This window comes from Macaca thibetana, chromosome 20, assembly GCF_024542745.1.
Source record: "Macaca thibetana thibetana isolate TM-01 chromosome 20, ASM2454274v1, whole genome shotgun sequence".
Lineage (NCBI taxonomy): Eukaryota > Metazoa > Chordata > Mammalia > Primates > Cercopithecidae > Macaca > Macaca thibetana.
Window position 1 is genome coordinate 38,922,365 of NC_065597.1, and position 18,613 is coordinate 38,940,977.

The 18,613-nt window shown below is 47.1% G+C and overlaps 1 protein-coding gene and 1 pseudogene across 4 annotated transcripts in view; one reads left to right on the forward strand and one right to left on the reverse strand.

Annotated features, from left to right (window-relative positions):
- The window catches only part of CHD9 (chromodomain helicase DNA binding protein 9), a 275,542-nt gene extending 265,134 nt beyond the window's left edge, over positions 1-10,408 (reverse strand). For all 3 annotated transcript variants that reach the window (XM_050774874.1, XM_050774871.1, XM_050774868.1), the window contains exon 1: positions 10,328-10,408. The gene's annotated coding sequence lies outside the window, so the exon portion shown is untranslated. The remainder of the gene's footprint in view (positions 1-10,327) is intronic.
- Positions 1-18,613, forward strand: part of LOC126944990 (26S proteasome regulatory subunit 4-like) — a 1,186,326-nt pseudogene that overhangs the window by 329,268 nt on the left and 838,445 nt on the right. The gene's annotated exons all lie outside the window — the stretch shown is intronic.

Here is an 18,613-nt window from a genome sequence, read left to right on the forward strand (position 1 = left end):
TTTCTTTTTTTTTTGTAAATCTAAATTTTACCAAAAATATATAAAGTCTTTCAGAAACGGATTCCTAAGTCACATCCTCAGAAACTGGCCTGATAATATGCATTGACACAGGTGTAATGGACTTGTGAATGACCACAGCCTCTCTGTCCCTGCCTGCTGACTGACCAAAGAGAAGGAGCAGACACAGCAGTGCCTGCAGAGAAGACCCTATAGCTTACACGAAGAACACTGTATGGCTTTCCTCCCAGCCTCCCTGAGGTTAAATATGGTGTCTCTCTCATTAGACTAGCAGCCTTCCTAGGGCAAGAGCTGGGTCTCCCCTGTGAGACAGGGCAGGGGCCACCTCTCCTCCAGGAGCTCAAGGTCTCTCTCAGCTCCAGGTGCCACCGATTCTCTGTATGCATTTACTTTTCTTTTAGGTAAGTCCATTTCTCTATATGGGTAGAAAGAGAGGCCATGTACATAATGTACATTTTTTTAAGGCTGGCAAAAGGTCGGCTTGCTCCAAAATACTAAGACTCCTAACTCTTTAGTTAAGCACAACCAATGCTAAAAAGCAGCAAACTCGATGACTTGGGTTTAGTACCTAAATTTCCTCTGCTGACTTATTGCTTTCTTTTGTACCCCAGGCCCCAGTCATAACTGAGTGATAACAGTAGTAAGAGTCTAAAATTGTGATGCTGCTGATTCTATATTTCAGCAGAGAAAACTAGGCTCAGGAGGTTCAGCAACTCATCCAAGGTCACACACAACCAGTAAGTGATGGAACTTGGGTAGGAATCTCAGTTTGTTTGATAATGGAACAAACCCCAACACCCCAGCAAATTGCCTCCTGATTGCAAGAAGTTCTTACTTGGGGGTACGCAGTAAGCCACCCCAAAATGTGAGGAGAGTAGACATCAGTGGGCTGCACACAGCATCTGTGATTACTGATTTGCACAAGTCCTTAGGGACAGGACAGGATGTGTCTCTGGACAAAGGTGGAAGAGCAAAGCCTGGAAATTAAATCAAGACTCAACAAAACAAAAAGCGAGCCAACTGCATTAACATAAGCTGAGGGAATCATAGGTAGAGAGAAATGGTGATGCGTGAGGAGCTCTGAAAAAGCAGAACCAAAGAGCAAGTCTTTGACAGTCATTGTCTTCCACATTGTCCAGAGTAGTGGAAACTCTGAAAACCAACTTGAGCATTACAGGCAGCTCAGAGGTCTGGCCAGAGCTTCCAGGAATACTCTCTTCCTTTTTTTTTTTTTTTTTGTTTTTTAATTTAAGACAGGATCTGGCTTTGTTTCCCAAGCTGGAGTGCAGTGGTGTGATCAGAGCTCACTACAGCTTCAATCTCCCAGGCTCAAGCCATCCTCCCACCCAGCCTCCCAAGTAACTGGGACTACAGGCGCTCGCCCCAACATCCAGCTCATTTTTAAATTTTTTTGTACAGATGTAGTCTCACTATATTGCCCTGGCTGGGTTTGAACTCCTGGGCTCAAACAATCCTTCTGCGTTGGTCTCTCAAAGTGCTGGGATTACAGGCATGAGCCACCGCACAGGGCCAGAATACTCTCTTGCTAAGAATCTTAGGGCTGGTCCAGGGAGCAGTAGGAAGGAAAACATGCAGTGATCGATCAGACATTTCTATCACAAGCACAGAAAGGGGGAATTATACTAGCAGTGCTGCCACTCTAGAGTATCTTGTATCCCTCAGAGTACAAATATCTTAGGCTCTCCTGGTGATTAAAATCCTTCATTTTGCTCACCTTGCTTTGATTCCACGAAAATCAACCTTCTAACTAGATTCTGACATTCCCACAAGAGAAAGTGTGCTGACAAGTTGACATGGAGGTTTCAGACTGCATTGTAGTTGCTTCTCCCCTTGTGATTTCTCTCTTTTCTTTCTTTCCTTCCTTCCTTCTTTCTTTCTTTCTTTTTTTTTTTTTTTTTTTTTTTTGAGACAGAGTCTCGCTCTGTCGCCCAGGCTGGAGTGCAATGGTGTGATCTCAGCTCACTGCAACGTCCCCCTACTGTGTTCAAGTAATTCTCCTGCCTCAGCCTCCGAAGTAGCTGTGATTACAGGCATGTGCCTGTAATAGCCACATGCCTGGCTAATTTTTGTATTTTTAGTAGAGACGGGGTTTCACCATGTTGGCCAGGCTGGTGTTGAACTCCTGACCTCAGGTGATGCACCCACCTCGGCCTCCCACAGTGCTGGGATTACAGACATGAGCCACTGTGCCCAGCCTCCCTTGTGATTTAATACGTGTGCAGCCCGGCTTCCTCACCGGCCTCCGGTGAATTTGGTTAGTCCGCCCCTTTCTTAGAAGAGCATCCAGCACTTAGTAAGTACTCAATAAGTGGTGGGTATTTTATATATATATATATATATATATATATACTTTTTTTTAATTAATTTTTTTTTTTTGAGATGGAGTTTCACTCTTGTTGCCCAGGCTAGAGTGCAATGGGATGATCTTGGCTCACGACAACCTCTGCCTCCCGAGTCCAAGCGATTCTCCCCTCAGCCTCCCGAGCAGCTGGGATAACAGGCATGTGCCCGACTAATTTTGTATTTTTAGTAGAGATGGGGTTTCTCCATGTTGGTCAGGCTGGTTTCGATCTCCCAACCTCAGGTGATCCACCTTCCTCGGCCTCCCAAAGTGCTGGGATTACATGCGTGAGCCATCGTGCCTGGCCCTATAAATGTTCTTTGTTTTAATAATTGAGGTCTCGCTTTGTTTCCCAGGCTGGAGTGCAGTGGCACAATCATAGCTCACTATAACCTCGAACTCCTGGGCTTAAACCATCCTCCCATCTCAGCCTCCTAAATAGCTGGATTACAGGCACACATCACTACACCCAGGTAATTTTTTAAATGTTTTGTAGAGATGAGGTCTCACTATGTTGCCCAGGCTAGTGTCCAACTCCTGGCTTCAAGTGATCTTCCTGCCTCTACTTCCTAAAGTATTAGGATTACAGGCAAGAGCCACTGCACCTGGCCTATTATATTTTATTCTGTCCTTATACCATCGATACTCTTATTTAATATTTTTCTTTAAATGGACACATTATTTATATACATGTATTTGAAGGGAAACTTTATATTACTACCATACATGAAAAGCCATGTACAGGTGGAAACTGTAAAGATAAACATAAAAGCAAACAATGTTATTAGATTGTTACAGTTTTAACAATGTTATTAAATGGTCACACTTACTGCTGTCTCTTAAATGCCCTGAACTGGAGGACTGCTATCTTTCCAATGAAAGGGGAGACAATCAAGTGTTACTGTAGCATTCTAGTACTTTGCCCAGACTTCTGTTGACTGCAGTCAGAAGGAAGAGTCCCAGTCCCACAAGTTGGAGGAAGTGAAAGGCCAGCGTGGGTGGAGCACCTGCTCTGGGGAGACAGGGCAGCCCCAGGGGTGAGAGGCAGGCAGAGCAGGATCAAAGAGACAGCTCAAAAGGGAAAAATCCCTTTCCTATTCTGAGACTTTGTGCTCTTGGGTACCCTGTCTCTCTCTGTGCCACACCAAAGTCATCTCACAAGACCCCTTGTGGTATGAGTTGCACATCTTAGAAAGCAAAGCCAGAAACACTTTGTTGGAGACACTGTGGGTGCCCTACCCATACTCCTCAGCTCAACCGAGGTTACCTGCAGACATTTCCATATGCCCTGGGCTACCTCTCACTTCTGCTTTAAGTCATTTTCTGGCCTCAGGGTGTGCACAGCAGAAAGTTAGCGAGACAACCCTCAATAATGAGGGATGGGAGTCAAGGATATACCCCAGTCTCCCTGCCTTTTCGTGGGACACTTCTGAAATATTTTCTATAGTCTCTCTAAGTCCCTGCGGGATGAAGACCCAATTGCCCAGTGGAAACTCACTCATCAACACCTTTTTTATTGGCTTTTCTCCCTTTCTCAGTTAATTTCACTCTCACTGGGCTTCCTGGGATCATTTCCGAAATAAATTTCTGGCACCCGAATCCTTTTCTCATGATCTGCTTTGGGGAAACCTACAACTATGACATAGCTTTAAACTTCTGTCAGTGGAATGAGTTGCCCAGGGAGATGTGAAGTTCCATTTTACTGAGGACTCAAGAAATGGCTGAGAATGTTCAGTGGAGATCCACAGATCACGTAAGGACTCAAACTAGATGAACACTTACTATTCTTTTTGTGTGTCTGTCTGTTTTGTTTTGTCTTTTTTTTTGTTTTGTGTGTCTGTCTGTTTGTTTGTTTTAAAGAGACAGCATCTTGGCCAGGCACGGTGGCTCATGCTTGTAGTCCTAGCACTTTGGGAGGCCGAGGCGGGTGGATCACCTGAGTTTGAGACCAGCCTGGCCAACACGGAGAAACTCCGTCTCTACTAAATATACAAAAATTAGCCAGGCATGGCAGCGGGTGCCTATAATCCCAGCTACTAGGGAAGCTGAGGCAGGAGAATTGCTTGTACCCGGGAGGCGAAGGTTGCAGTGAGCTAAGATCATACCATTTCACTGCAGCCTGGGCAAAAGAGAGAAACTCCATCTCAAAAACACAAAACAAAACAACAAAAAAAGAGACAACATCTTGCCCTGTCACCTAGGCTGGAGTGCGGTGGTACAATCATGGCTCACTACAGTCTCAAACTCCTGGTCTGAAGTGATCCTCCCCTGTCAGCCTCCCCAGTAGCTGGGACTGCAGGTGCATGCCACCATGCCCAGCTAATTTTTGTTTGTTTTTTGAGACAGGGTCCCCCTCAGTTGCCCAGGCTGGAGCGCAGTGGCATGATCATGGCTCATTGCAACCTCAAACTCCTCGGCTCAATTGATTCTCTCACCTCAGCCTCCCGAGTAGCTGGGACTACAGGTGCACCACCACACCTGGCTAATTTTTCATTTTTTTGTAGATATGGGGTCTTGCTATTTTGCCCAGGCTGCTCTAGAACTTCTAGACTCAAGTAATCCTCCCACCTCAGCCTCCCAAATTTCTAGAATTACAGGTGTGAGCCACCAATCCAGGCCTCAGCTAATTTAAAAAATTTTTTAAATAGAAATGGCACTATGTTGCCCAGCCTGACCTTGAACTCCTGGCCTTAAACAATCCTCCTGTCTCAGCCTCACAAAGTGCTGGAACTACAGGCATGAGCCACTGCATCCAACCTACTTAGTATCCTTCTGATCCTCAGGTCTCATAATTCTGGATCAAGAGTCAGCAAACTACAGCCCATGGGCCACATCCAGCCTACTGCCTGTTTTTGTATAGCCTGTGAGCTAAGAATGGTTTTTACATTATTTATTGTTTGTTTGTTTGTAGAGATGGGGGTCTTGCTATGTTGCCCAGGCTGGTCTTGAACTCCTGGCCCCAAGCAATCCTCCCTCCTCAGTCTTCCAAAGTCCTGAGATTACAGATATGAGCCACCATGCCTGGCCAGCTTTTACATTTTTAAATGGTTGAAAAAAATGTTTAAAGAATAATATTTTGTGACACAGAAAAATTATGCGAAATTCAAAACTTCAGTGTCCATAAAGCTTTATTGGAACCCAGACATACTCATTTGTTTACATACCATCTACGGCTGCTTTTACGCTACAGCGCAGTTTCTCACCAACATTACAAGAAACGACGTTACTCGAGGACTTACTGTACTTCATTCTGCTTAAAGTTGCAGTTTCTAAGAACCTATCGATGACATTAAGTGAGAATTTACTGCAGCTGCAACTGAAACCCTATGGTCCATAAAGCTCTAAATATTTACTCTCTGGACCTTTACAGAAAAAGTTTGCTGATACCTGTTCAAAGTCATTATCCTGCAGAGACAAGAGGCAGATTGAGGCCTGGCTGCCCCATGAGTAGGGAGGCCAGTTCCCAGACCTAGTATCTGGGGGCAGCTTGAATCAGACCTTCACATTTCCTTTTGCCACATCTTTATGACCATGGTCATTACTCTCACCCTCTGCAAGTACCTAAGACTCTTTCACAGAGGCATTCATGTCTTTATACCAGGAATATTTTTTGTTTAATTTTTTTTTCAATTTTTCCATTTTTCTTGTTGTTAAAGATAGAGGTGGAGGTCTTACTATGTTGCCCAGGCTAGTCTTGAACTCTTGGCATTCCTCCCACTTCTGCTTCTCAAAGTGCTGGGATTACAGGCATATGCCACTGTGCCCAGCCACCAGGAATATTTTTCTTTTTTAAAGGACATGAGAAATTTTCTTCTCCACACCCTGCCACTATCCCACGTGGTTTCATCCACGCTTGATCACTTTCACCACCACTTAGTTACTGATTTCTCCCCAAAACAAACCAAACCTCCAGCCCACGTCCTGAGATTTCTGATCAATACCCAAATGTTGGCCAGGTAATCCCAGTGCTTTGAGAGGACAAGGCAGGAGAAACACTTGAGTCTAGGAGTTGGAGACTAGCCTAGGCAACATAGCAAGACCCTGTTTAAAAAATTAGCTGGGCATGATGGTGTGCACTTGTAGTCCCGGCTACTTGGCTGGGTGGGATGATCCCTTGAGCTCAGGATGTTGAGGCTGCAGTAGCTATGATCATACCACTGCAGGAGGCATGGGTGACAGAGCAAGACCCTGTCTCTTAAAAACAACAACAAAAGAAACCAAAAACCAACAACAACAACAACAAAAAAACCAAATGTCTGGTCAACATTAGATTAAGTTGGGGGGTAGGGGGTATTGCTGCTTACCAGCAGTACAACTTTGGGCAAGTCATTTAACAGCATGGAATGTCAATTTCATCATCTCTCAAAGGCGGAAATGATCCTGTCCAACCTGCCAGGATTACCGTGCTAATCGGATGAAATGAGAGCTGCCCACAAGACACGGCGCCGCCTGGCCCCAGCCTCTCTGCTCCCTTTGACCACCACATTCCCTGCCCACTGGCTTTCCTTGAGTCCCCTGGCCTTGCCAAGCTCTTGGCTGTCTCTGTACATGCCAACCTTTCTGCCAGAAACATCTTTTCCTCACCCCACCTTCTGCCTGGCAGATCAACGCATAACCTTGGTTTATGTGTGTTTCTGTTTCAAGACACCTTATAGGCCGGGTACTGTGGCTCAAGCCTGTAATCCTAGCACTTTGGAGGCCAAAGTGGGTAGATCACCTGAGGTCAGGAGTTCGAGACCAGCCTGGCCAACATGGTGAAACCCCGTCTCTACTAAAAATACAAAAATTAGCTGGGTATGGTGGCATGTGCCTGTACTACCAGCTACATGGGAGGCTGAGGCAGGAAAATTGCTTGAACTCCGGAGGCAGAGACTGCAGTGAGCTGAGATCGTGTCCCTGCACTCCAGCCTGGGAGACAGCATGAGACTCCATCTCAAAAAAACAAATACAAAAGATGCCTTATTTGATATATATACATATTATTCATTAACATTGAACTCAGCCAACTGCACTATAACTCATGTCTGAACGAAGCTTACCCAACAGACATGCTTTCTCTGTAAGGCGCATCACAGCTTTCTCATGCTTAGGAACACTAGACAGCACGTCAACAGTACACTTGGGGCCATTTCAAACAGCGACATCGCATACAAAAACGCACAAACATGCAAAAAACGTGGCACTAAGTACACCACAAAAGGGACACTTGTTTATAGCACAAGAGCTGAAACCAGAAAGCAGCGTGTCCTCCTGTTTGCCCTTGGCTGGGAACGTGCAAGTTGGGTGACTCAACTTTTTCACTATTCTACGCGCATCCATATATGACTGTGAAAGTGTCATGGATATTGATTTGGAAGTTACACAAACATTTTCTTTCTTTCTTTTTTTATTTTTATTTTTTTGAGAAGGAGTTTCACTCTTGTTGCCCAGGCTGGAGTACAAAGGCGTGATCTCGGCTCACTGCAACTTCCACCTCCCAGGTTCAAGCAATTCTCCTGCCTCAGCCTCCCAAGCAGCTGGGATTACAGGCTCCCGCCACCACACCCAGCTAAATTTCTGTATTTTTAGTAGAGATGGGGTTTTGCCATGTTGGCCAGGCTGGTCTCGAACTCCTGACCTCAGGTGATCCACCCACCTCGGTCTCCCAAAGTGCTGAGATTATAGGCATGAGTCACTGCGCCCGGCCTTTTTTCCTCTTATTTTTATTTATTTATTTTTTTAAAATGAGCCTAGGTCTCACTATGCAGTCCAGGCTGGTCTCAAACTCCTAAGCTCAAGTGATCAGGCTGGTCTCAAACTCCTAAGCTCAAACTCCTAAACTCAAACCTCGCTCTCCCAGAGTGTTGGGATTACAGGTGTGAGCCACCACACCCAGCCACAAACACATTTTTTTAAAAAATTATTTAATTATAAAATTTTTAAAATAAAGAGATGGAGTCTTACTGTGTTACCCCGGCTGACCTGGAACTCCTAGCTTCAAGTAATCTTTCTGCCTCAGCTTCCCAAAGTACTAGGATTATATGCATAAGCAACCATGCCTGGCCACAAACAAATTTTTTTAAAACATTATTCAATGTATATAATTTTTAAGCAAACAGGGCCTTGCTATGTTGCCCAGGCTGATCTGAAACTCCGGGCATCAAGCGATCCTCTTGCCTCAGCCTCTCAAAGTGCTGGGATTACAGGGACGAATTTGCAAATTCAGAACTTGTGAATAATGTGTTTCTCTCATTCGGGGCTGGCTGAATTCTGTCTTACTAACATTTTATCTCTAGCATCTGGAAAACTGCCTGGCCCACAGTAGGCTCTCAATAATAAATGTATTTCGAATGAACAAATGAGTCAATTCAGTGGAAGTGCACAGCTCACAGCAGTCATAGCTAGTGTTTGTGAAGACACACCAAGCGCCTGCCCCGTGCACGCTGTCCTGGTCAACAAGGGAAACAGCAGAGTATAGTTCTTTTGCACCTGCGCTCAAGAGCAGACTGCCTGGGTTCAAATATGGGACATGCTTCTTATTAATTAATTACATAACCTTGAGCAAGATCACTGGCCTCTCTGAGCCTCAGTTTCCTCGGCTATCAAATGCAGTATTCATAGTACTACCTTGGAAGTTATGGTCAGGAGTCAACGTGGCCCTGCACAGAAAGCCTCTAGCACAGGGTGAACCCTTAGTAAACAGTAGCTTTTATTGTGAATAATTCCCACGGCAACCGTAAGAGTTATCACACCCATTTTGCAGATACAAACACTGAAGCTGAGGATGGTTCAGTGAGTTTCCAAGGTCACACAGAAAGAAGGGCTGCCTCGGGGGATTCTCTGCCCATGCCAGCAACACTGCTGTTATATAAATATAAGGGGGGGGGGCGCAGTGACTCATGCCTGTAATCCCAGCACTTTGGGAGGCCGAGGCTGGAGGATGGCTTGAGCCTAGGAGTCTGAGACCATCCTGGGCAATGTGGTGAGGCCCCATCTGTATAAAACAAACAAACAAACGTAAGGGCTCATTTTTAGTAGTTACAAAAGGGCCCTTGCTTGTTATAAGGCCTCTCACTGCCTGATCAGCTAGGTTTGCCAAAATGAGGAAGGCAGCTCCAGCCAGTCTCCTGATCTTCTCTGGGATCAGGGTGGGGAGGAATCCCCTTCCTACCCGTAAACCCCAAGAGTCTTCTCTCACACTCCACACTGGTGTCTTTCTGTTCCCTGCCCATTTTTGAGTTCAACCCTTTCAGAACCAGCCCTACTGTGGGGGGTGGGGGATGGTAAGTATGTTATCTTGGGTTTGACAGTAGAAAGGCAGAGGCATTTCCTGCTTAAAAGGCACATGAGAAAGGAGGAGGAGGGCGAACTGGAGGAAGAGGAGGAGGGAATCGCCAGCATTCTGGGTTAGAACAAACAAATGTCCTCCGTTTTTCTCCAACTCCCTAGATCAAGGGTCCTCAAATTTGGCTGCCAGCTGGAATCTCTTGCGAACATTTTAATACCCAGATGTCCAGTCCCCCCCCCCCAGACCAATCACATCTGAGCCTCTGGGGGGGTGGAACTAGGGCATCGGTATTTTTTTAATGCTCCCCAAGCAACGCCAACGTGCAGACAAGTTTAAGAAGTGGTGCTCTGGACCTTATCAGCACTCCGCTGCCACCCTGGAGTGGCGCTAGGCGACAGTGGCTGCTTTCCGCTTCGAGGACGCGCGGCTTGGGGATTCGGGCATGCTCTCGGAGGCGAGCGCTGGGGAGGATGCGAGCGTGCCAGCGACCTGGTGCTCTGCCTTGCTTTAGGCCCAGCTCCGAGACTGCGGGTCTCTGTGTGCCCCCCAGCTACAACACGTGCTGCCGCCCCGACTCCTCCGGTTATCTCTGCAGACCGCAAACTGTGCCCAGCGGCCGCCCCGCTGTCCACCCCAACCTCAGAGGCTCCAGGGAGACGCCCGGAGCTCAGGAATCTTACCTTGGCTGCCGGCGCTGCCCTCCAGTCCCCGGAATCCTGGGACTCAGGTTCGAGCTGTCGCGGTCGCTGCGCCTATGAAGCGCCCACTAGAGCGCAGGCGCCACCTAGTGGGCGCGGGGCGGCTGCGCAGAGACCGAGCTGGCAGGCGGGAGCGCAGTCCGGGGCGGAAATGCAGCCAGGGCTTCCCACGTGGGCGGTTTTCCAACGCGCCGCCAGCCCTGTGGCCAGATTCGGCCTGGGGCCGGACCACCTTCACCCGCTGCAGGGCACTGGGATCTGAACTTGGTGAACTTTCTCTTGGGGCATAGAGGGACGGCTAGGCCCTAGCCCTCGGCCTGGTATCCATCCTCCGGTTTTCCGTGCTGGGCTCAGGGATCTTTCCCTTCATCCAGCAGCTTTCAGTGCACCCCACTTTGGCACCGCTTCTCGTTTAAATGTGCTGGGACTATCCGAGGCTGGGGTTCTCTCAAACCCAGGGAGACCCTTCGCCTATCAGCAGCCCTTTCTTCCTGCCACCCCCTAAACCGTCCCTGGATGAGAGAAACAGCCTGCTCTGCTGACTTGCTCTACAGAGGCCAGGGCTGGTGGAGGATGGGTGTGTGCCAGCGACCTAGTGCTCTGCTCTGCTGGAAGGCCTTCCCTGAGCAGTGGAAGGGGAAGGGGCGGCTTAAGGGAATTGTTTTTGTTTGTTTGTTTTGTAGGGACGAGGTCTCTTTATGTTGCCCTGGCTGCTCTTGAACTCTTGGCCTCAAGCGATCCTCTCGCCTGCAGCCTCCCAAAGCACTGGGATTACTGGTGTAAACTATGGCTCCCAGCTGCCTGGTATTCTTTAAATGAAGACATGCCAAAACGCTTACAAATATCGTAGACCATTTAATATGTTTATATTTCATTTATTTCTTCATTTAACAACGATTAACCTGAGCACCTACTATGTGCCACTTTTCTACAATCAAGGGATACAATGAAGAACAAAACACAAAACTCTCTGCTCTTGTTGAATTCACATTTAATGTAACACACGAATACTTTTAACACACACAATGATCTAATGCAAAGCAACTGAGCTCGTTGTGGGTAAGTACAGGATTTATTAAAAATAGCTATATTTAGGGCCGGGCACCGTAATCCCAGCACTTTGGAAGGCTGAGGCAAGAGGATCACTTGAGGTCAGGAGTTTGAGACCAGCCCGGTCAACACGGTGAAACCCCATCTCTACAAAAAATACAAAAATTAGCCAGGCGTGGTGGCAGGCGCCTGTAATCCCAACTGCTCCGAGGCTGGGGTGGGAGAATCCCTTGAACCCGGAAGGAGGTTACAGTGAGCCGAGATCGCACCACTGCACTCCAGCCTGGGTGACAGAGTGAGACCCTGCCTCAAAAAAATAAATAAATAAATCTATGTTTAGGGCGCCAAGGGCAGACAGGCCTGGTGATGGATACAAGCGTTGCAGAGTTCTATGGGAATGTCTTCACCTTTTCTTTTAATCCTGGCAGTTTCTCTGTGTGGCAACATTTGGGGATAATGCCTTCAGTGGAAATTTGAGGCGATTTGTGAAAGTGACTCCTGCAATCCTCTTCTCCCCGTCCCCCCGGCCCCCACTCTGCTCCCCCAGGACGCTCTGTCATTGTTCTAGCCCTGTGTGTGTGTGTGTGTGTGTGTGTGTGTGTGTGTGCGCGCCTATTTAACCTTTGGACTCTCTGTCCTGGTGTAATCTGGTCAAAGTGAATATCAAGGGCAGAGGAGGAGGAGGAGCAGGAGGAGGAAGAGCAGGAGAAACGAGGAGGACTAGGAGCAGGAGGAAGAGGAGCAGGAGGAGGAGGAGAAGCAGGAGGAGGAGGAAGAAAGGAGCAGGAGGAGGAGGTGGAGGAGGAGCAGGAGGAGGAGCAAGTGCAGGAGGAGGAGGAGGAGGTGGAGGAGGAGCAGGAGGAGGAGCAAGTGCAGGAGGAGGAGGAGCAGGTGGAGGAGGAGGAGGTGCAGGAGGAAGAAGAGGAGAAGCAGGAGCAGGGGAAGAAGAGGAGGAGGAGCAGGAGGAGGAGGTGTCATCTGTGGGCAATACCTGGAAGGGCAGGGGGTGGTGGGCGTCAGTAATAGGAACCAGCCCCAGCTACTCCACTGCAGGCTGGTGCCCTGGTGAAGGTGAATCAGTCAGAGGAGTGCTGACAGCCCAAGGTAAGTACCAGCTGGCAGACAATTTCCCATTCTTTCACTTTAAAGTGTCTGAGTCATGTCCCGACCACTCTTGCCCCATCTTTGCAACAGCTCTCTCCCCATCACTGTGCCCCAAAGCATGCCTGGGCAAAGTCCTAGATTACAACCTCCGGATTCTGGCATCACCTGATGAGATTAGTCTTCCTAGTGACTTTCTCTTCTGAGTTCTCATGGCATTTTTCTCATTCTGCTAATCACAGTGTTTTTGGAAACTGCAGAGTTATTAACAGGTCTGCTTTCTCCAGGGAAAACAGGAGTTTTGGTAGGCTGAAGTATGTAAATAATAATAAAATATTCATAACATGTTAGACACTAAGAGTTTTCTTTAAGAGATGGGGTCTTGTTCTGTAACCCAGGCGATCATTGTTCACTGCAGCCACAAACTCTTGAGCTCAAGGGATCCTCCCACCTCAGACTCCCAAATAGCTGGGACTACAGGCATGTGTCACCATGCCTGGCTAATTTTTAAATTTTTATTTCTTTTATTTTTAAAGAGATGAGGTTTATTTATTATTTTTTTAATGTTGCTCAGGCTGGTCTAGAACTCCTGGCCTCAAGCATTTCTCCCACTCCAACCTCCTAAGTAGCTGGGATTATAGACACAAGCTGCCATACCTGGCTCACGCACTAAGGATTTTAGATTGACAATTTAATCCTCAACAGCAATCCTACAAAGTAGGCACTGTTACTCTCCCCATTTTCTCAGCGAAGAAACTGAGACCTGTAATGTTTAATTGCCCTTAGGTAGAGGAGTTAGCAAGTAATGTACCCAGAATGTGAATCTGGATTATCTTATTCCAAAGCACATGCCCTGAACACCTCAGTGCTGTTTACTAAGCACCTACTACGTGCTGGACGCTGTGCTTTATATATGGAACAAGATAGGCAAGGTACTCATTTTTATCCCTTTTGCTTTCTTGTTCTGTTCACACTTTTCTTCAAAGGGAGAATTTTGTTTATTTTTGTTTTTTAAAATAAATTCATAAAATTATGTTAAGCCGGGCGCGGTGGCTCACACCTGTAATCCCAGCACTTTGGGAGGCCGAGGCGGGCGGATCACAAGGTCAGGAGATCGAGACCACGGTGAAACACCGTCTCTACTAAAAATACAAAAAATTAGCCGGGCGCGGTTGTGGGCGCCTGTAGTCCCAGCTACTCGGGAGGCTGAGGCAGGAGAATGGCGTGAACCCGGGAGGCAGAGCTTGCAGTGAGCCGAGATCGCGCCACTGTACTCCAGCCTGGGCGACAGAGCGAGACTCCGTCTCAAAAAAAAATAATAATAATAAATAAATAAATAAATAAATAAATAAATAAATAAAATTATGTTATGAGATGTGACCTACTTTTTAGTAAGAAAGGGCATATTTATCTTCTAGAGTGAGTCTCCATTAAAGAGGGTGAGGATCCTCTGTGGTCTAAAGTGGATGGAGCTAGAAATGGTGGCACTGGAGTCATGGGCAAGATGGTGTCGGGACCCCAGCAGGAGGTGTAGAGAAGGAAAGAGGCAGAAATACCAAAGAGACCAAGGGGAAAGGAAAGGACACTTGGTCTTGTGAGGCTGGCTTGTGGACTGACTGGCAACTTAACTCTTGAGGTCACAGTGTGTCTATGATTGATTGGAATAAGACAGGTCACGTTCTGGTTCTGGATTGTACCTGCAAACCCTCCCAGGTATTAGGAAGTATAATAGCAGATAAACTGATTCTGTCTCATTGACTCTTTCCAAAAATCCCAGGAAGCAATTATTTTAATTGTATTTATTTTATTTTATTTTATTTTATTTTGAGATGGGGTCTCATTCTGTCACTCAGGTTGGAGTGCAATGGTGTGATCTTGGCTCACTGCAACCTCCACCTCCCAGGCTCAAGTGATTCTCCCACCTAAGCTTCCCAAGTTGCTGGGACCACAGGTGTGTGCCATCATGCCCGGCTAATTTTTTATATTTTTGGTAGAGACAGGATCTCACCATGTTGCTCGGGCTGGTCTCAAACTCCTGAGCTCAAGCCATCCACCTACCTTGGCCTCCCAAAGTGCTGGGATTCCAGGTGTGAGACACCATGCACAGCCCAGGAAGCAGTTATTATTATTATTTTGAGACAGAGTCTCGCTCTGTTGCCCAGGCTGGAGTAGGGTGGAGCAATATCAGCTCACTGCAACCTCCGCCTCCCAGTTCAAGCGATTCTCCTGCCTCAGCCTCCCGAGTAGCTGGGACTACAGATGCCTACCACCACACCTGGCTAATTTTTGTATTTTTAGTAGAGACAGGGTTTCATCATGTTGGCCAGGCTGGTCTCGAACTCCTGACCTCAAGTGAACCGCCCACCTCGGGCTCTGAAAGTGCTGGGATTACAGACGTGAGCCACCGTGCCTGGCCCCAGGAAGCAGTTATTATTAATTACATCTTATAGATAAGGAAACAGAGTAAAAAATGTCAAGCAACTTGCTGAAGGCCATACAGCATGTACACTGGAGAGGTGGTATTCAAACCCAAGTTCCTCTCATGCTGAAACTGCTTTTAACCATGACCACTACCTGCCTTCCCATCAATGACCAGAGAATTAAATTGTGCTCTTAGGAAGGGATTTTATATTTGCTCATTTTGGTCACTGTGTCCTTCCCTCTTTTACTAGCTGATATTCTGTGCATCCTTCTAGGTCCAGCTCAAATGTGGCCTATTCTAGGAAGCCCTCCCCTGTCCCCTATTTCCAGTGTGACATCCTCCATATTAAAGGAGTTATTGATGCTGCTAAATAGTATAATTTGCTGCAAGAATGTGGCCTCATCCAGCAGATTCTATGCCCCTTAATCAGGAGTAAGATGCTCCAGGTATGGTGGCTCATGTCTGTAATCCCAACACTTTGGGAGACCGAGGCCGGAGGATCACTTGATGCTAGGAGTTCAAGACCAGCCTAGGAAACAAAGTGAGACCCCTGTCTACACACACACACACACACACACACACACACAATAGCTGGGTGTGGTGGTGCACACCTGTAGTTCTAGCCACTGAGGAGGCTGAGACAGGAGGATGGCTTGAGCTCAGAAGGTCGAGGCTGCAGTGAGCCATGCCTGATCACTCCACTGCACTCCATCCTGGCAACAGAGTGAGACCTGATTTCAAAAAACAAACTGGCTGGGCACAGTGGCTCATGCCTGTAATCCCAGCACTTTGGGAGGCTGAGGCAGGAAGATCTCTGGAGCCCAGGAGTTCGAGAGCAGCCTGGGTAACATAATGCGACCCCCATCTCTATTAAAAAATAATATAAATAAATAAATAACAAAAAAACAAGAGTCAGATCCATGTGGGTGGTGCTACCTGTCTTGTATCCACCCTCCATCCAGCTCTGTGTGTTTGACTTAAATGGGCACCACCAAAGGCTTATATGCCTACTAGTTTCAAGCTGGGTTTGGCCAATGGTATACCTGGCAAAGACCAGAGGCAGGGAGGATAGTGAGGTTGGGTGCTTATGTCCCCAGTTCCCCTTCTGCAGGGTGCCTTGGGTTGACCACTCTCCTGACCTACAGTCATAGCTGTTAGGTGACCCTGTGCACACAAGCCCTCTTGGCCTCCAGGCTCAGGCCTCCTTAATTGCGATTTAAGGTTCTATAAACTGCACAGCACCCAAAATGGAACTTTGTACCTTGTGGTTCAATAAAGAGCTGTTGAGCTAAATGAGTGGCAAGTGTTTTTTGTTTGTTTGAGTAAGTGAGTGAGAAGCAGGAGAGCGAGAATTTTAAATGATCTCGAGTACTAGGACCAGATGGCAAATAAGCCCCCTAGGCTCCTGGCAAATGGTTTTTATTTATTTTTGTTGTTTGATCTTTAAACGTTTTTATTTTATTTTCTTCCCTTTTTTGTTTTAGAGAGAGGGTCTCACTCTGTAGCCTAGGCTGGAGTGCAGTGGCACAATCTTGGCACGCTGCAATCTCTACCTCTTCTACCTCCCAGATTCCAGTGATGTCCCACTTCAGCCTCTGGAGTAACTGGGACTGCAGGCACATGCCACCACACCCAGCTAATTTTTGTATGTTTTTTGTACAGATGGGGTTTCATCATTTTGACCAGGCTGGTCTCAAACCCCTGGGTTCAAGTGACTCGCCTGCCTCAGCCTCCCACAGTGCTGAGATTACAGGCATGAGCCACTGCACCCAGCCCAAATTTTCTTAATAAACAGTAAATCTGATTTTCTTTCTTTTCTTCCTCCCTCCCTCCTTCCCTCTCTTCCTCCCTCCTTTCCCTCCCTCGCTCCCTCCCTTCCTTTCCTTCTTTCTTTTTCGACAGTGTCTCTCTGTCATCCAGGCTGGAGTGCCATGGCACAATCATAGCTCACTACAGCCTGGACTCCCCAGGCTCAAGTGATCCTCCCACTTCCGCCTCCCGAGTAGCCAGGACTATGGGGGCACACCACCACACCTGGCTAGTTTGTGTATTTTTAGTAGAGATGGGGTTTCACCATGTTGACCAGACTGGTCTTGAACTCTGACCTCAAGTGATCCACCCACCTCAGCCTCCCAAACTGCTAGGATTACAACTGTGAGCCACCACACCCGGCCTTACCTCCATTATATGTTGAAACCCTGAACTCCAATGTGACTGTATTTGGAGATAGGGACTGTATTTGGAGTCAATGTCACCTTTGACTGCTGTGTGCATACACAAAGGGACTTTATGGAGGCAATTAAGATTAAATGACATCATAAGGATGGGCCAGAAATCTGATAGAACTGGTATCCTTATAAGAGGAGGAAAGGATATCAGAGCTCTCAGTACTGAGGAAAGGTCATATGAGGATACAGTGAGAAGCGGGCCGTCTGCAAGCCGGGAAGGGAGCCCTCACCAGAACCTGAACTTTGTAGGCAGCTTGCTCATGAACTTCTAGCCTCCAAAACTGTGAGGAAATAGATGTCTTGTGTAAGCCACCCAGTCTGTGGTATTTTCTTATGGCATCCAGGGCTCACTAATACAGGTAAATGCCCTATGGTAAATGTATACTTCTTAAGAAACTGCCCAACTGTTTTCTGTAGGGGCTGCACCATATCATGGTTCCCACTAGCAATATATGAGAGTTCCAGTTGCTCCACAACCTTGCCAACATATGACATGGTCAGTATGTTTTCCAAGAAGTTTTTGTGTTTTTAATGTGGATCTGTGTGTGTGTGTGTGTGTGTGCATGTGTGCTATGTTTTGTAGGTAGTAATGTCTAAGGAAGCAGTTTAAAGCTGAAAATATTTAAAATGTGATCTACTGAGGTCCCATCCATCTTTGGGTTGCCCATACCTCATTTCTCTGTTCTTGCCTTTCTTCTGGTCACATTCTATTCCTAGGGCTGTGTACCCTGAGCTGAGCCAGATAGCAGATCTGGCAAATCACAGTCCTCATCCGAGGTGAATCCATTTCTGGGAGTTGAGGAAGAGGTTGGGTGTGGACAGGGCTGGATTCGTGGGCCTTGTGCTTCATTTAAAGTTCTGCTGTCACTGTCTTGAAATTCTCAATCATTTCGAACAAGGAGTCCACATTTTTATTTTGCACTTGGTCCCACAGATTATACAACTCATCCAGGGTGTGGCGGGGAGAGGTGGTCACAGGCAAGACAAGGATTCTTTTTAAAGATTTTTAAATTAAGGCAGGGTCTAGCTCTGTTTACTAGGCTGGAGGGCATTGACACAATCTTGGCTCACTGAAACCTCCATCTCCTGGGTCCAAGCCACGCTCCCTCCTCCGCCTCCTAAGTAGCTGGACTACAGGCATGCCCCACCATGCTTATCTAATTTTTGTATTTTTTTTTTTTTTTTGGTAGAGATGGAGTTTTACCATGTTGCCAGGCTGGTCTTGAGCTCCTGGGTTCAAGTGATTCACCCGCCTCAGCCTCCTAAAGTGCTAGGATTACAGGCATAAGCCACCACGCCCAGCTGCAAGCCAAGATTTCTTACCACATACATTTTTTAAAGACTCCCGCATCTAATCCCATGGACTTGCCTCTAAACTGGTCCATGCACAATCCTAGGGTTTCTCACCTGGCCCCTGGGTGCTCCTGCTGCCTGTCTCTTGGGCTGACTTGGGTTAAGCATGATTAA